Genomic DNA, 14,091 nt, shown 5'->3' with positions numbered 1-14,091 from the left:
CGGACAGCATTTACCTATCTACATGTTGGTAAAACTATGCCTCTGGGGCCTAGGCAGTCCACCCATGGAAGGACATGGGTCCTTCCCCAGTGATGATGGGGCTGCTGAAGAGGATGGGACAGAGGCTTGGGACCTCTAGTCTAGACAGGCAAAATCTGGGAGTAAATGTGATCAAAATCCACTAAGGATAAGTACCATTGATAAAATTGGGGTGGACTGGGATGCCACATCCTGAAACGCTGGAGCGACAAGAGCATGAGTAGGATGCTCCGCTTTCGTGGCGCGCTCGCGGAGATAGTCTATCCGAATCACTAAGACCTCAGGACTTAAGACTGTTTCCATCCAGCCAGGACTTAGAAGAGCAACAAGTTACCCTGCCCACTTTTCTATAAACACCTGGGTAACATCATCTGCAATACAGGAGCCACATGTTATTAAATTTTGCAGATCTGGAATAAGGTGGGCAAGTGCCAGGCCATTGTCATTAGACCACTAGCAGGATTCAGTGTGTGTATAGACACAGGGACCAACCTCAAAGCCATTTCCTCAAGGGCCTTCTCCTGAACACTGAAGCCATTAGAAGCATTTTGTTAGGTGACTTTTGATTTTCCAGGGATGCCCCTCGCCAAAAGACGTGTCTCGCCCATGGCCATGAAGTCATTTTGTGTTTGTACACCTACCAGTACAGTGATTCTCAACTCTGGAAGCACACTAGAATCAGGTGGGATCTTTTACTAATTGAAGGGGGGGCTGGACAAAGCTTACCAGATGATATTGATGTGTTTCAAAAAAGAAAATTCCTTTGCTAGGAAATGGGTTGTGTGAGTTAAGCATGTACACTGAGGTTAGGTGTTATTGGGAGAGCTGGGTCCTTCGGAATTCCTATAATTGTTTGGGTAGGAATGGAGATTAGACCTTAGGTCTGTTTGCTTAGGAAGCCGACAGGCTCAACAGGTAGGATACACTTCTTTTTTGCATCCTCCTCAAACTGTCTCTATCTTGTTCTTGTTGTTTCTGTCATTGATATTTTATTGGGAATGGTATAGAACTCAAGAAGTTGGGCATAGCTGAGAAATAGAGGCAGGTCCCATGTCAGGAACAAGATATTTCTTTATAGTTCGTTTGAGAGTTGGTTCTTTGTTGTATATCAATGGTCAGCAAATGGAGGACTGCCCTTTCGTTTCTAATTGTTTGTTGCTTACTTTTCCTGCTTCTCTCAACCCGACAACAGAGCAGGCCTCCCATACTCCTGTGTCCTTCGTTGCTTATTATTCAGTTCACATGCAAGGGTGTGCGGAGCTGGCGTGCACCAGCTCATGGGAGCTAATTGTCTGTGTCTCTTCCCAACTCTGCATTCAGTGACATTACACTAGGAGCCTGAAATTGGCCATGGTGGCCGTATTTGCACCGTGAAAATCAGCAAATGCTACAAATCAGGGCTCCCCCCACACCCCTGCCAAGAGCCAGTTTCTCAACATTCCCCAGCACACCACTGAGTGCACAGCTTCATATTTCAGAAAACACATAAAACAAATGAAGAAGGTACTATTCATGGTGAAGAATTGACTGTGTGCATTTCTGTCGCCCCTCCAAAATCATGGCAAACAACCATCAAGAAAAGGTGTAAGTCAATGATAGAAGAAGCAGACCAGTGGCTGGAGGGGTGCATGGGATACCTCTCCAACACCACTCCACAACCTCTTGCTCTAGCCACAGTAGCACCAAACCAGCGCAGGGAGGGCTTTAGCTGACTTCCAGCAGACAGCACCTGACAAGGTCTTACCGCCTGCCCCAATCTTCCCTGAGGCATGGGGTAATGCAGATGCTCCTGGGCTGCTACAGCCTGGCAGCCTGCAAGTGTGGTGCGTTCAAGTGTCATGGGGTAAACCTTTGACTAATGAGAGAGATGGGGCGATCAGATCCCTCACAGTGTGGTCCCACAAGATCAGTCTGTTGTACTTAACTGGCCAGCACATCCCTGTGTGGGTTTTCCCTCCTTCCAATGTCCCTCTCCATTACCTGGAGTCCCACTTCCTAGTACAGTAGTAGCTCATTAGCCTTTGCTTCTGCTCAGCCCAGACCAGAACCAAATGTATGGAGGCTGGTGGACGGATGGTGAAGAGAGAGGCCCAGCTGACAGCAGAGAGCACAGCACGGGATTCGAACCCCATGGAGGAGGACTGGGCTACCCCACGGACCCTGGATGCCCAAGAATAAGAAACACTGTGCCTGACGGAAGGTGGGACAGAAAAGTAGACCAAGAAGGGTGGTGGAGATGGAGGGAATAGAGTGCAGTCTGTAACTTTGACCAAGGGCCAGCACTCTACTCCAGGCAACTCAAGATAAACATGAGGTCCAGTGAGAGCAGGGAGGATTAATCCATGGTATATGGGGACATTCAACAAAATAGCTAGCTGGGACTCTCTCAAAGGTCCCTATCAGAGGGGCAAATCTAGACTTAAAGAACCCCAAAAGAAATGATAGTGTAATGCATAAAACTTCACTGGATCCTGGTTCAAAAAATAAAAGACAGTGAACATATATATGCCAGCTGGGGAGAACTGAATATGCAATGGCTATTAGATGACATAAAATTTATGTTAATTTTTTTAGGTATGACAATAGTATTGTGGATATGTTGGGAAAATGTCCTTACTTTTAGGAGATACCTGCTGAAGTAGTTAGGGATGAAGTGATGTTATGCCTATAATTTGTCTTCAAATAATTCTGAAAATAAATGTGTGTACATAAATACAGATATATGCATCAAACACACAACTACACACACTTAGAGATAAAGCAAATATATCAACCTGTTATCAGCAGTCAAATCTAGGTAAATGATACCTAAGTGTTATTGTGTTATTTCAATTTTTCTATTTCTTTTAAATTTATAATAAAATGGGGATGGGGAAGCAATAGACTGATGGTTTCAAGAATCTGAGGAAATGTTTTCTTCATTTAAAAAAGCGTACATATGTACATACACATATAATTTCACACAAATACATAAATATATCATCAGTGTTTTTTAAAAAAGATGTCTTTATTTTGAGTGCATGCGAAACCGGGGTTGTGGAGGGCAGAGGGAGAGAGAGGGTCTCAAGCAAGCTGCACCCCGAGCAAGGAGCCTGATGGGGGGCTCAATCCCAGGACCTTGAGGTCACAACCTGAGCCAAAATCAAGAGTCAAACTCTTAACCAGCTGAGCCACCCAGGTGCCCCATTATCAATCCCTTTTAAAATACAGTCTTATTTTTTGTTTTCCTTTCTCATTTGACTGACTTTTCTCCTCCTCCTTTCTCTTCCCACTTCCCTCCAGCATCAACATAAGTAACTTGTGTTAGCAGTCTACAATAAAGCCTTTCTTAATTTTCCATGCTCATAAAATCATGCATAGACACAAGAATGCTCATATAAGTACACATTTGCATAGATACACATCGAAGGGGTTTTACACTTTATTTCACACGTATTGTGTTCTTTTCCTCTTAAACACTCTTGTGGGTTTAAATGATACTACATCGCTACTTTAATCAGAAATTCCCTTACCACAGGTAAGCTTAAGGCTCTTTTCCTGTTTGCTGGTCTTTCTAGTTTGCACTCGCATGAACACCCTGTTCACTTCTCTATTGGGTTTCAATCAGCTTTTTATTGTCAATGTATAAGAGCTCTTTGTATATAATAGAAATAATCTTTGTCATCTCTATTGCTTATTTTTTAAACTATTGTTGACTGTGTTTATAAATCATTCACTGTACAGAGGTTTTTAATTTTTATATATTTGAATATGTCTATCTTTTTCTTTTAAAGTTTTTGAATTGTCAGTCTAGTAAAAAAAAAATGTCTCCCCACTCCTAAATTATAGACAGAGTTTGCTAGGTTTTCCTTCTTGTATTTATTTCATAATACAGCTATAATTTGTTATCAAATAGAATATAAAACAAGGATTCACTTTTATTTTCTCCTAGATGTTGGGTGAATTGTGCCAGTAAGATTTATTAAATAATCTTGCCCTTTCCCAAAAACTAACCTCCACTGTTGTCATATATAAGGTCTCTTCCACCTCATATTTCAGATTCACAATTCTGATTCACTCATCTATTTGCCTGTTCTGAAACAATATACCATATTGATTTCACTCCAGCACCCTTATTGTATGGTCTGCCACCAGTAAGACAGATTTCTCCTCATTAAGCTTTTCTTTTTACACATTCCTGACTACCATCTAGGATTTATTCATTCTTAGAGTTTTTTGGATTATTTTTGTTACTATAAAAATTCCAATGGCATTTTCTTACAGAAATAGAAAAACAATCTTAAAATCATTTGAAGCCACAAAAGACCCTGAATAGCCAAAGAAATCCTAAGAACAAAGCTGGAAGCATCACACCTGCTGATTTCAAACTATATTACAAAGCTGTAGTAATCAAATCAGTATGGCATTGGCATAAAAACAGGCTCACAGAACAATGGAGCAAAATTGGGAGCCCAAAAATAAACCTTCACACATATGGCCAACAAATATTTGACAAGGAAGCCAAGAATATTTAATGAAGGAAAGATAGTGTCTTCAATAATGATGCTAAGAAAAGTTGACATTCACATATTTAAAAAAAAGAAAGAAAAGAAAAGAAACAGGACTCCTCTCTTTTACCACTCACAAAAATTAACTTGAAATGGATTAAAGACTTAAACATATGACTGCAAAACTCCTAGAAGAAAATACAGGAGAAAAGCTCCTTGACATTGGTTTTGGCAATGATTTTATAAATGTGCCCCTAAAAGCATAAGGACCAAAAATAAACAAGTGGGAGCTTCTGCACAGCAGGTAAATCATAAAATGAAAAGGCAATCTGCAGAATGGGAGAAAATATTTGCGAACCATACATCTGAAAGAAGGTTAGTATCTAAAATATACAAGGAATTTATATAATTCAACAGCAGAAACAAAACAAAATGAAAAAACAAATAATCCAATTTAAAAATGGGCAAAGGACTTGAATAGAGATTTTTCCAAAGAAGATATTCAAATGGCCAACAGGTACATGAACAGGAGCTCAATATTACTAATCATTGGGAAAAGGCAAATTAAAACCACAGTGAGATGTTACCCTGACACCTAGCAGAACAGCGATTCTAAAAAAGACAAGAGATAGGTACTTCCAAGGATGTGGACCAGAAGGAATCCATGTACATTGTAGGTGAGACTATGAGTTGATACAGACACTATGGAAAACAATATGGAGGCTCCTCAAAAAATGTTAAAAAACAGAACTACCATATGATGCAGCAAGCCCACTTTTGGGTACTTATCTGAAGGAAATGAAATCACTGTCTCAAAGAGACATCTGCATCCCCATGCTCATTGCAGCATTTTTACAATAGCCAAGATATGGAAACAACCTAAGTATTCACCAAAGGATGAATGGATAAAGAAAATGTGCTATACACACATACGTACAGCTTTCCTTTTGACTGTATCCACTTTGTATTGCTTTACCAACCCATTATTTTCAAGCATTTTTCACCATTTATCTTTAAATATGTATACATTGTATTTAGCTGGATTTGTTGGGTTTTTTCCATTTTTAAAAATTCCCATATAGTTAACATACAGTGTTATATTAGTCTCAGGTATACAATACAGTGATTCAACAATTCTATACATTTCTCAGTGCTCATCATGAGAAGTGTACCCTTAATCCTCTTTATCTATTTTGCTCATTCCTCCCCACACCCACCGGCCCTCTGGTAATCATCAGTTTGTTCTCTATAGTTAAGAGTCTGATTTTTTTTTTTTGTTTGTCTCTTGTTTTCATTTTGTTGTTGTTCGTTTGTTTTGTATCTTAAATTCCACATATGAGTAAAATCATATGGTATTTGTCTTTCTCTGATTGATTTATTTCACTCAGGGTTATACTCTCTAGCTCTTCCATGTTGTTGCAAATGGCAAGATTTCATTATTTTTTATATAGCTGACTTATATGTGTAATAAACCACATCCTCTTTATCCTAGCTGAGTTTGGTTTTAAACACCTAATATGACAACCTCTGTCTTTAGTGGTAGGATTTAGTTCATTCATATTTAATACAATGACGGATATACTTGGTATTATTCCTTCTGTCTTTATTATTTTAAGTGTTGTGTCCTCTTGCACATTTTTCTTATTTTTGCATGTCTGATCAAGTCGCTTTTCATCTTTCCTCTTAAAATTGTTTAAATTTTTTTATTTGTCATAGTCAACTTGGATGGCTATAACAAAATACCATGAACTGGGTGGCTTATAAACAACAGAAATTTATTTCTCAGTGTTCTGGAGGCTGGAAAGTCCAAGATCAAGGTACCAGCACTTCAGTGTCTGGTGAGAGCCTGCTTCCTAGTTTACAGATGACTGTCTTCTCACTGCGTCTTCACATGGCAGACAGAGAAGCTAGGTCTCTGGGGTTTCTTTTATAGGGCAGTAATCTCAATTGTGAGCCTTCATCTTCATGACCTAATCAACTCCCAAAGGCCCAATTTCATAATATCATCACCTTGGGAATTAGGATTTCTATATATGAATTCTGAAGGGGTACAGACATTCAATCTATTGCATTATTATGAAATGAAACACATACCCAAAACTACATAAAATAAGTATATGACAATGAATTAATATAAAGTGAACACCTTGTAACCACTACCTCTGTCAAAAACTACCCCACAAGTCTCTCCAAAAGACTTATCTCTTTCAGTGTAAAGGACCAGACATTGGGCAGTAGAGTTGCACATTACTATTGAACTAGGTTGGTGTTCTGGGCTGAATTGTGTTCCCCACAAAGTTCATGTGTTGAAGTAATAATCCCCAATACCTCAAAATGTCACTGTGTTTGGAGCTAGGGTCTTTAAAAGGATAATTAAATTGAAATGAGGTCATTAGGGTTGACCCTAATTCAATATGGCCAGTGTCCTTTTAAGAAGAAGAGATTAGGATACAAACAGAAGAAAAAACCATGTGAAGACACAGGGAGAAGGCAACCATCCACACCCCAAGGAGTGAGGCTTCAGAAAGAACCCAACACCTTGATCTCAAAATTCCAGACTCCAAAACTGTGAGAAAATAAATTTCCCTTGTTTAAGCCACTCAGACAGTGACCCTTTGTTGTTGTAGCTCTAGCAAACTAATTCAGTTGGCATTATATCTAGACTTTTTCAGCAGACAGCTAAAAAATAAACAAGAAAATACACACACATTTTATTTCCTTTTCTCTATTCCATTTCTGTCTCCCTCCTTCCCCACTGAAATCCCTGGTTTTCAAAATCACAGGGGATGTTAAAATTAGAATGCCCTATAAATAATCATTTATTTTATCCTGTGTTATACATGCAATAACCCCCGAATAATATTATTATTAGGTTTACTAAAAGTATGAAATATTTTTATATCCTCTCCCATTATCCCCCATCGTGGTAGTTTGACTTTATTTTCAGAGCATATGACCATTATGCACTGGATGTGTTCTCTCTTTCCCTCAGTGGGTCTACATCTTGTGGGTAATTCTTTTTTTTTTTTAATTTATTTATTTGACAGAGAGAGAGAGAGAGATCACAAGCAGGCAGAGAGGCAGGCAGAGAAAGAGGAAGAAGCAGGCTCCCTGATGAGCAGAGAGCCCGACATGGGGCTCAATCCCAGGATCATGACCTGAGCTGAAGGCAGAAGCTTAACCCACTGAGCCACCCAGGTGCCTTTCTTGTGAGTAATTCTATTTAACGCACCAGGTAATGCCTACCTGCTGATCCTCCCATTATTTAGGGTGTCTGAAATTTGCTCTCTAGTAAGTTCTGAGGAAGGGCTCATGGGATCGATAGTACAATTTGTCCACGATCCTTATACTTGAAAGTTAGTTTTGCTGGGTATAAAATCTGTGGTTCCCATTTTCTTTCCTTGGCTTGCAGGTTCCATCTGTTTCATGGGCATGTCTTTCTGAGATTTCCATAGGGTATTGTTCTGCTCCGTGTTCTCTCTCTTTTTTTTTTTTCCAATAATAATTTTGCATGGGATTTGGCTTAAGACTTTTCTATTATTTATTTTTATGGGAAATTCATTCTGAACTTTAAGAATGACAAAGGGGTTTTAAAAAGTTTGCTTGACTTCACAAAGTTCCCTCTTCTGTTTTTACATAGTGCCCCAAAGTACTGTGTCTCATTTTCTGGGCTCTGCTGCCTCTGTTCCTCTGCCCTGCTTTGACTTGGATCTTTCTTTCCATTCTCTTGTCCCTTTCCTGCTCAATTTTTATATTCCCAGCATTTCCTCCCTCATCTGGGGCCCCTTCAGTTCTTCTTACCACAGGACTCTTACAGTCACCTCTTTAGAAAGTGCAAAACCCCTCCTGGTTCCAGCTGACTGCTTTCTGGTTTTCCTACCTTCTTTACAGAGGGTAGGTACTTCCTGGCATTTGGGGTTCTCTTGTACTTAGATTAATTAGATGCTACTCCATCTCTTTTTCCTCCTGCAAACTGATGACAAGTCTTGAGTTCTTGGTGTTTCTCCCACTCAGGTTTACTTTGGAGTAGATAGACACAATTTAGTATGGCCTAGTTTTGTTGTAAATGTTGTCCAAGGACCTGGGGTTTTGCTATATAGCTTCTCTCTGTTTTCACATGGACTTAGAGAAATTGATAAACTCATGTATTCATGAGTTCATACTAACAAAAAATGAATGAATCAATGAATAGTTGGGGAAGAATAGGCAAAGCTTCTAGGCAGAAGTCCTGATAATTTATGCAGAGGCTCCACTTTCATTTATACACCCTTGCCATATAATAATCAGAATGACACTTTGCTTCTGTAATCTTCCTCCCCAAAACCCATAACCTCATCCAATCATCAGATAAACATCAGGCAAATTCTAGTAGAGAATCACCCTACAGAACACCTGACCAGTCCTCCTCAAAACTGTCAAAGTTCATCAAAAACAAAGAAAGTCTGAGAAACTGTCACAGCCGAGAGGAGCCTGAGGAGATATGATAACTAAATGTATGGTAGTTTCCAGAATGGAATCAGAAAAAGGACATCATATTAAAACTAAGGAAATCTGAATTAAGCATGGGATTTCATTAATAATGATGATATAATCAATAGCTGTTCATAACAGTGACAAATACACTGCACTAATGTAAAATGTTAATTACAGAAGAAACTGCACGTGGGGCATATGCAAATTCTCTGTGGTATCAATTTTTCTGCAAATCCAAAACTATCCTAAAATAGAAAAGTTATTTGTTTAGTCCAGGGGCGCGAGAAGGGTCCAAACGTGTAAGAAAGGCATTGTTCAGATATGAAGAAAAACCAAATGTGACATGATTTTAAGGAATTGAGAGAATGAAAAAATGGGGAATCCATTTGAATATTCCCGTTCCCTTTGAGTGGCCCAGGAACAATGATGGTGGGCCTATACAGAAGGAAATACTATCCTCGTATCAGACCTGGTTCTTTCGTGAAAAACATTTGCATCATCATGTTAACGTAAATCCTATTTACAGATTTCAACCCTGTAAGTTTATTTATGTAGAATGTTAGCATTCTTTGCAAAATGAAAGGAAATATACAACTCAGAGAAATTGGAAAATAGAAGGAAGCAGGAGCCGTGGGAGATGGGGGTAACCATCTCGTCCCACAAAGAAGGAAGTAGACAGCACTGTTCCTAGTCGGTAGAACAAGAAAGAGAAAGTTCTGTCATTTTATTATTTGTTTGTTTGTTTGTTTAATAGCCCTCTTGAGATATAATTTACATACCACAAAATTCACTCTTTAGGTGCACAATTCAATGATTATTAGTGAGTTGACAGATCTGTGCACCATTTCAGCTCAGACAAAGCCATCATACCCACTTGAAGGTGCTCCCCATTCCCACCCTCCAGCTCCTGGAAACCACTAATATTCTTGTCTCTATTCATTTGCCTTTTCTGGACATTTTGCATCCGGGGAATTATACAGTATGTGATCATTTATGTCTGGCTTCTTCTTGTAGCATGTTCTCAAGGCTTGTCCATGTGGTAGTGTGTGTCAGTACTTCCTTTTTATTGGTGAATGATATTTTTGTCTGACTAGAGCATGCTTCATTCATTCCTAAATGAATATACATACAGGTCGTTTCCACCTTTTGGTGATTATAGATAGTGCTGCTGTGAACATTCTTGGGCAAGTCTTTGTGTGGGCATATGTGTTTGTTCTTGGGACATGTTTAATTTTTTTTTTTAAGTTTTTTTTTTTTTAAAGATTTTATTTATTTATTTGACAGACAGAGATCACAGGTAGGCAGAGAGGCAGGCAGAGAGAGAGAGAGAGGAGGAAGCAGGCTCCCTGCTGAGCAGAGAGCCCGATGCGGGGCTCGATCCCAGGACCCTGAGATCATGACCTGAGCCGAAGGCAGAGGCTTTAACCCACTGAGCCACCCAGGCGCCCCGGGACATGTTTAATTTTTTGAGAAGCTTCCAAACTGTGGATAAATAGGTATGTGTGTATAGATACAATATTATAAAGAAAACTAAAAATATTGATATAATTATGGGGAGACCATGAAGTTACAGGCACAACGACCTCGGTGGTTAAAAAGATGGCCTATGAGGAGCGGGACTGGCGTGTAGCTGGTGAGGCAAGGGGCCACCATCGATCCCTCTGTGCAGCTTTATTTTCTGCCCTTGGGCATGTGCTACTTCAATTTGAATTTTTTTAAGTAAAAGATAAACAAGCAGGTGCACATAGACCAGGAGGGAAGCCATGGGAGCTGTGTAGGAGCAAGACAATGGATCGGGGTGCTCGTGCTGGAGATGAGGAAAAGGAGATAAATTCTAGAGGTCTTCAGGGGGAATACTTGGAAAAACTAGAAACAGTTGAATGTCAGCCTGTGCCTGTGTTGTTGGAGTCACACACAGTCATTGTAATCATTCATAGTCAATAGGTAATGTCACATTGAGAAACCTCTATGTGAGGATTCAATTTTTCTAATGGCCTAAGTTAATTAGAATTGTCTAGAAGGGACAGCTTCTCTGTTTGGTATCGTATCATGTAAAATGACAGGCTTTTCGGTAGACTTCCTTTGTGTGCTTTTTAATCATGTCATCATTTAGATATTTTCAACCCAAGGACACCAATTCAGGTAAGAGTAACCCAGATAATGGCATTACTTTTTCCCCATACCTAAGAGTGTAGGGTGAACAGTTTCCAGGACTTTGGGGCCAGATACTGGCAATCCTCTTGGCTTTCACCAAAGAGCCTTAAGATTGCCTGCAGCAGCTCCAGGCTTCACATCCTCACATGACAACATTTGGAAGCAAAAAGGAGGCGAGAGTTTATTCTAACATGTCTCTTTCTCCTATCAGAAGGAAAGTCTTTTTCAGAAGCCCCCAGCAGACTCTCCTTTATCTTGCATTGACTCGCATGGCTCGCACACTCAGGCTTGAGCTGCACACATGAGTTGGCATCTGTGGATGGGCAGATACAGTAGACTCTTGGGGCTGCCATTACAAAATGGCCCAGCCTGGGGGGGCTTAAGCAACAGTTCTGGGGGCTGGAAGGCCAAGACCAAGGTTTCAGCAGGGTTGGTTTCTGGTGAGAGCTCCCTTTCTGGCTTGCAGATGGCCATCTTGCCTCTGGGTCCTGACACGATTTTCTCTATGCACATGCACTCCTGATCCCTTCTTATAAAAATAATAGTCATTGCGGATTCAGGCCCTACCCTTTGGACTTCATTTAACCTTAATTCCCTTCTTAAAGTCTCCACCTCCAAATACAATCATATGGAGGGGTTAGGCCTTCAAAATCTGATTGGAGGAGGGGGAGACAACAATTTAGTCTCTAACCATAGACCACCAGGATCATCTACCCACAATTACCAGATTGTGGGAGATGATTCTGGCTACTGTTCATCTCTGAAATAGTCTTTATGAATACACACACTTGTGCTTTTCTTTGTTCTCATTTTATAATAATGAAGATCGAGATACAATAGACTTTCCAGAGAGCCAGGGGCAGGCAGTGCTTCCGGCTTTTCCCACCAGAGCTGTGAACTCTTCCCACTGTCCTCTCTAGCCCAGAAACCACCCTCTTGCCTATCACTTAACACTGCTCACAAGGGTCTTGACTTTTAAGCAATGCGACATCAGTGTGTATTTAAATGCCATCCATTACCATCAAACAGTGACATTTACTTCATTTGTAATTCAGAAAAAGAAAACACATCTCCGAATACAGCAAAGAGACACTCTTATCAAAGATAATGGACCCAAACAATTGTCGTCCCTTGTACTTCGAGTTTGGAGAACAGAGCTAATAAAAGATTAAAGAGAAGGCCCAGGAGCTGTAGGAACAAGTTGGAGCAATCACTTGTCACTTGAGGTTAGCAAAGAAGTTATTTTAACAAGATATTACTTGCAGAATTTCCACCATAAATCTTTTATTAAGTCCAAGAATCTCAGTCAAGACATTTTCCATGCAGGATTGTCAGAAATAATGCTCCTTCATCCCTTCCTTTAAAACCCGAGGATGAGAGAAGCTAAGTGCTGAACCGGCTGACCTTCACATAAACCTAATATTATTATTGATTTTCCTCTACTCGGAGAGGCAAAATATATTTTTTGGAAGCGCCCATTAACGAGCCTGTTTGGATAAGCCTGGACAAAGTCAATGAGTATTTATTTTGCACTCCTACTTGCTGGGAGCCAAAGCCCCCAGTTGGGCGTAATAAGCCTCCGTACATTTTGATTGCTCTGTGTCACCCCTGGGCACGATAAAGAAAGGGCAGCGGAGACAGCCTCGTCAGAGGGTGAAAAATACTTTAGGATTCCAGCAACCTTAGCAGGCCCTGCTGACCTTCCCAATTAGGCAGGATTGTTTATTCTTAGAGATTTCAAGGAAGAAGTCCTTACTCCTGCCCTGTAAGCCCCACTCTGGCATTTCATCTAACATTTCCTCCCCCAACACCCAATAATCTGGTTCTGTCCCCTGCAAAAGTCTATATTCATTTTTTTTTTTTAACTGCATGAGGATGTCTGGCTGCTCTAACACCATCATTTGAAAAGACCATCTTAGACTATCTTTTCTCCATTCCATTGCCTTTGCTCTTTCAAAGACCAGCTGACTATTTATGTGGGTCTGTTTCTCTCTCTACTCTGTTCCATTGATCCATTTGTATATCCCTCCCCCAATAGCACACTGTCTCGAGCTTTACAGGAAGTGTTGAAGTCAGTCTTGCAACTTTGTTCTTCTCCTTCAATATTGTATTGGTCAGTTTTCTGGGTTTCTTGCCTCCATGTAAATTTTAGAATCAGTTCTTTGCTATCTACAAAATTACCTGCTGGGATTTTGATGGCCATTTCAACTGGAAAGTTCTATCTGCCTCAATTGTGTTTTGTGCCTTTCTTTACATCCTTTTCCATATTAAAAAAAAACAAAAACAAAAAACAAACAAAAAAGAACTTTTGAGGAAGTGCCAGACTTCCCATTTCTTTCCAAAGCAGGAAGTCTTATTAACCTTGATTTGGTACAAAAAAGATTGGGGCCAAAGCTTGGTCCCCAAAGGCCACTGTGTGGGGGTCAACTTCACTGAAGGAGCTGGGCTTTTGGTTTATTATCGGTCAATTGTCAACATTTTCTACATTAAGATTACTCTCCTGGAATTTAAGACTAATTAAAATAAAAATCCATCATTTAGACAATGGAGATGTTTGAATAAAGCAGAAATAAACACTCTAAAGAAATTATGTGTTAAAAAAAAGAAATTATGTATAATATATACTTGATACAGTTATCCTCTTAGCCTTTGGTTTAAAAAAAAAAAGATGCTGTTAAATAGGTTGTTAATATTCTGACACATGACGATTTTTTTAGGTTTTCCCATACTCTGTAAATCGGATAATTAAAATACATGGTATATTAAACAAGGCAATTATAAGAGGGGGGGACTTTCAAAATAAACCAATGGAGACTGAGTAGGTTATAGAATGTTTATGTTATGCTACATAAAGTAATTTTAAAATACTTTAAATTTTAGCAGTCCGGGTACTTAATGTGGACCTAAGGCCCAGCAAGAACAAAATTCATTAGCCATA

General features: G+C 39.7%; 1 long non-coding RNA gene across 1 annotated transcript; it reads left to right on the top strand.

Moving 5' to 3' along the window:
- The first annotated feature begins 10 nt into the window (after window positions 1–10).
- On the top strand, window positions 11–2,789 carry LOC116573522. The gene is made up of 3 exons (XR_004278862.1): window positions 11–459; window positions 614–721; window positions 2,075–2,789. It is a non-coding gene; the product is annotated as an uncharacterized LOC116573522 (long non-coding RNA).
- Window positions 2,790–14,091: the final 11,302 nt, after the last annotated feature.

The sequence above is a fragment of the Mustela erminea genome, chromosome 14 (assembly GCF_009829155.1).
Source record: "Mustela erminea isolate mMusErm1 chromosome 14, mMusErm1.Pri, whole genome shotgun sequence".
Taxonomy (NCBI): Eukaryota; Metazoa; Chordata; class Mammalia; order Carnivora; family Mustelidae; genus Mustela; species Mustela erminea.
This window is presented reverse-complemented; position numbering and strand designations above follow the sequence as displayed.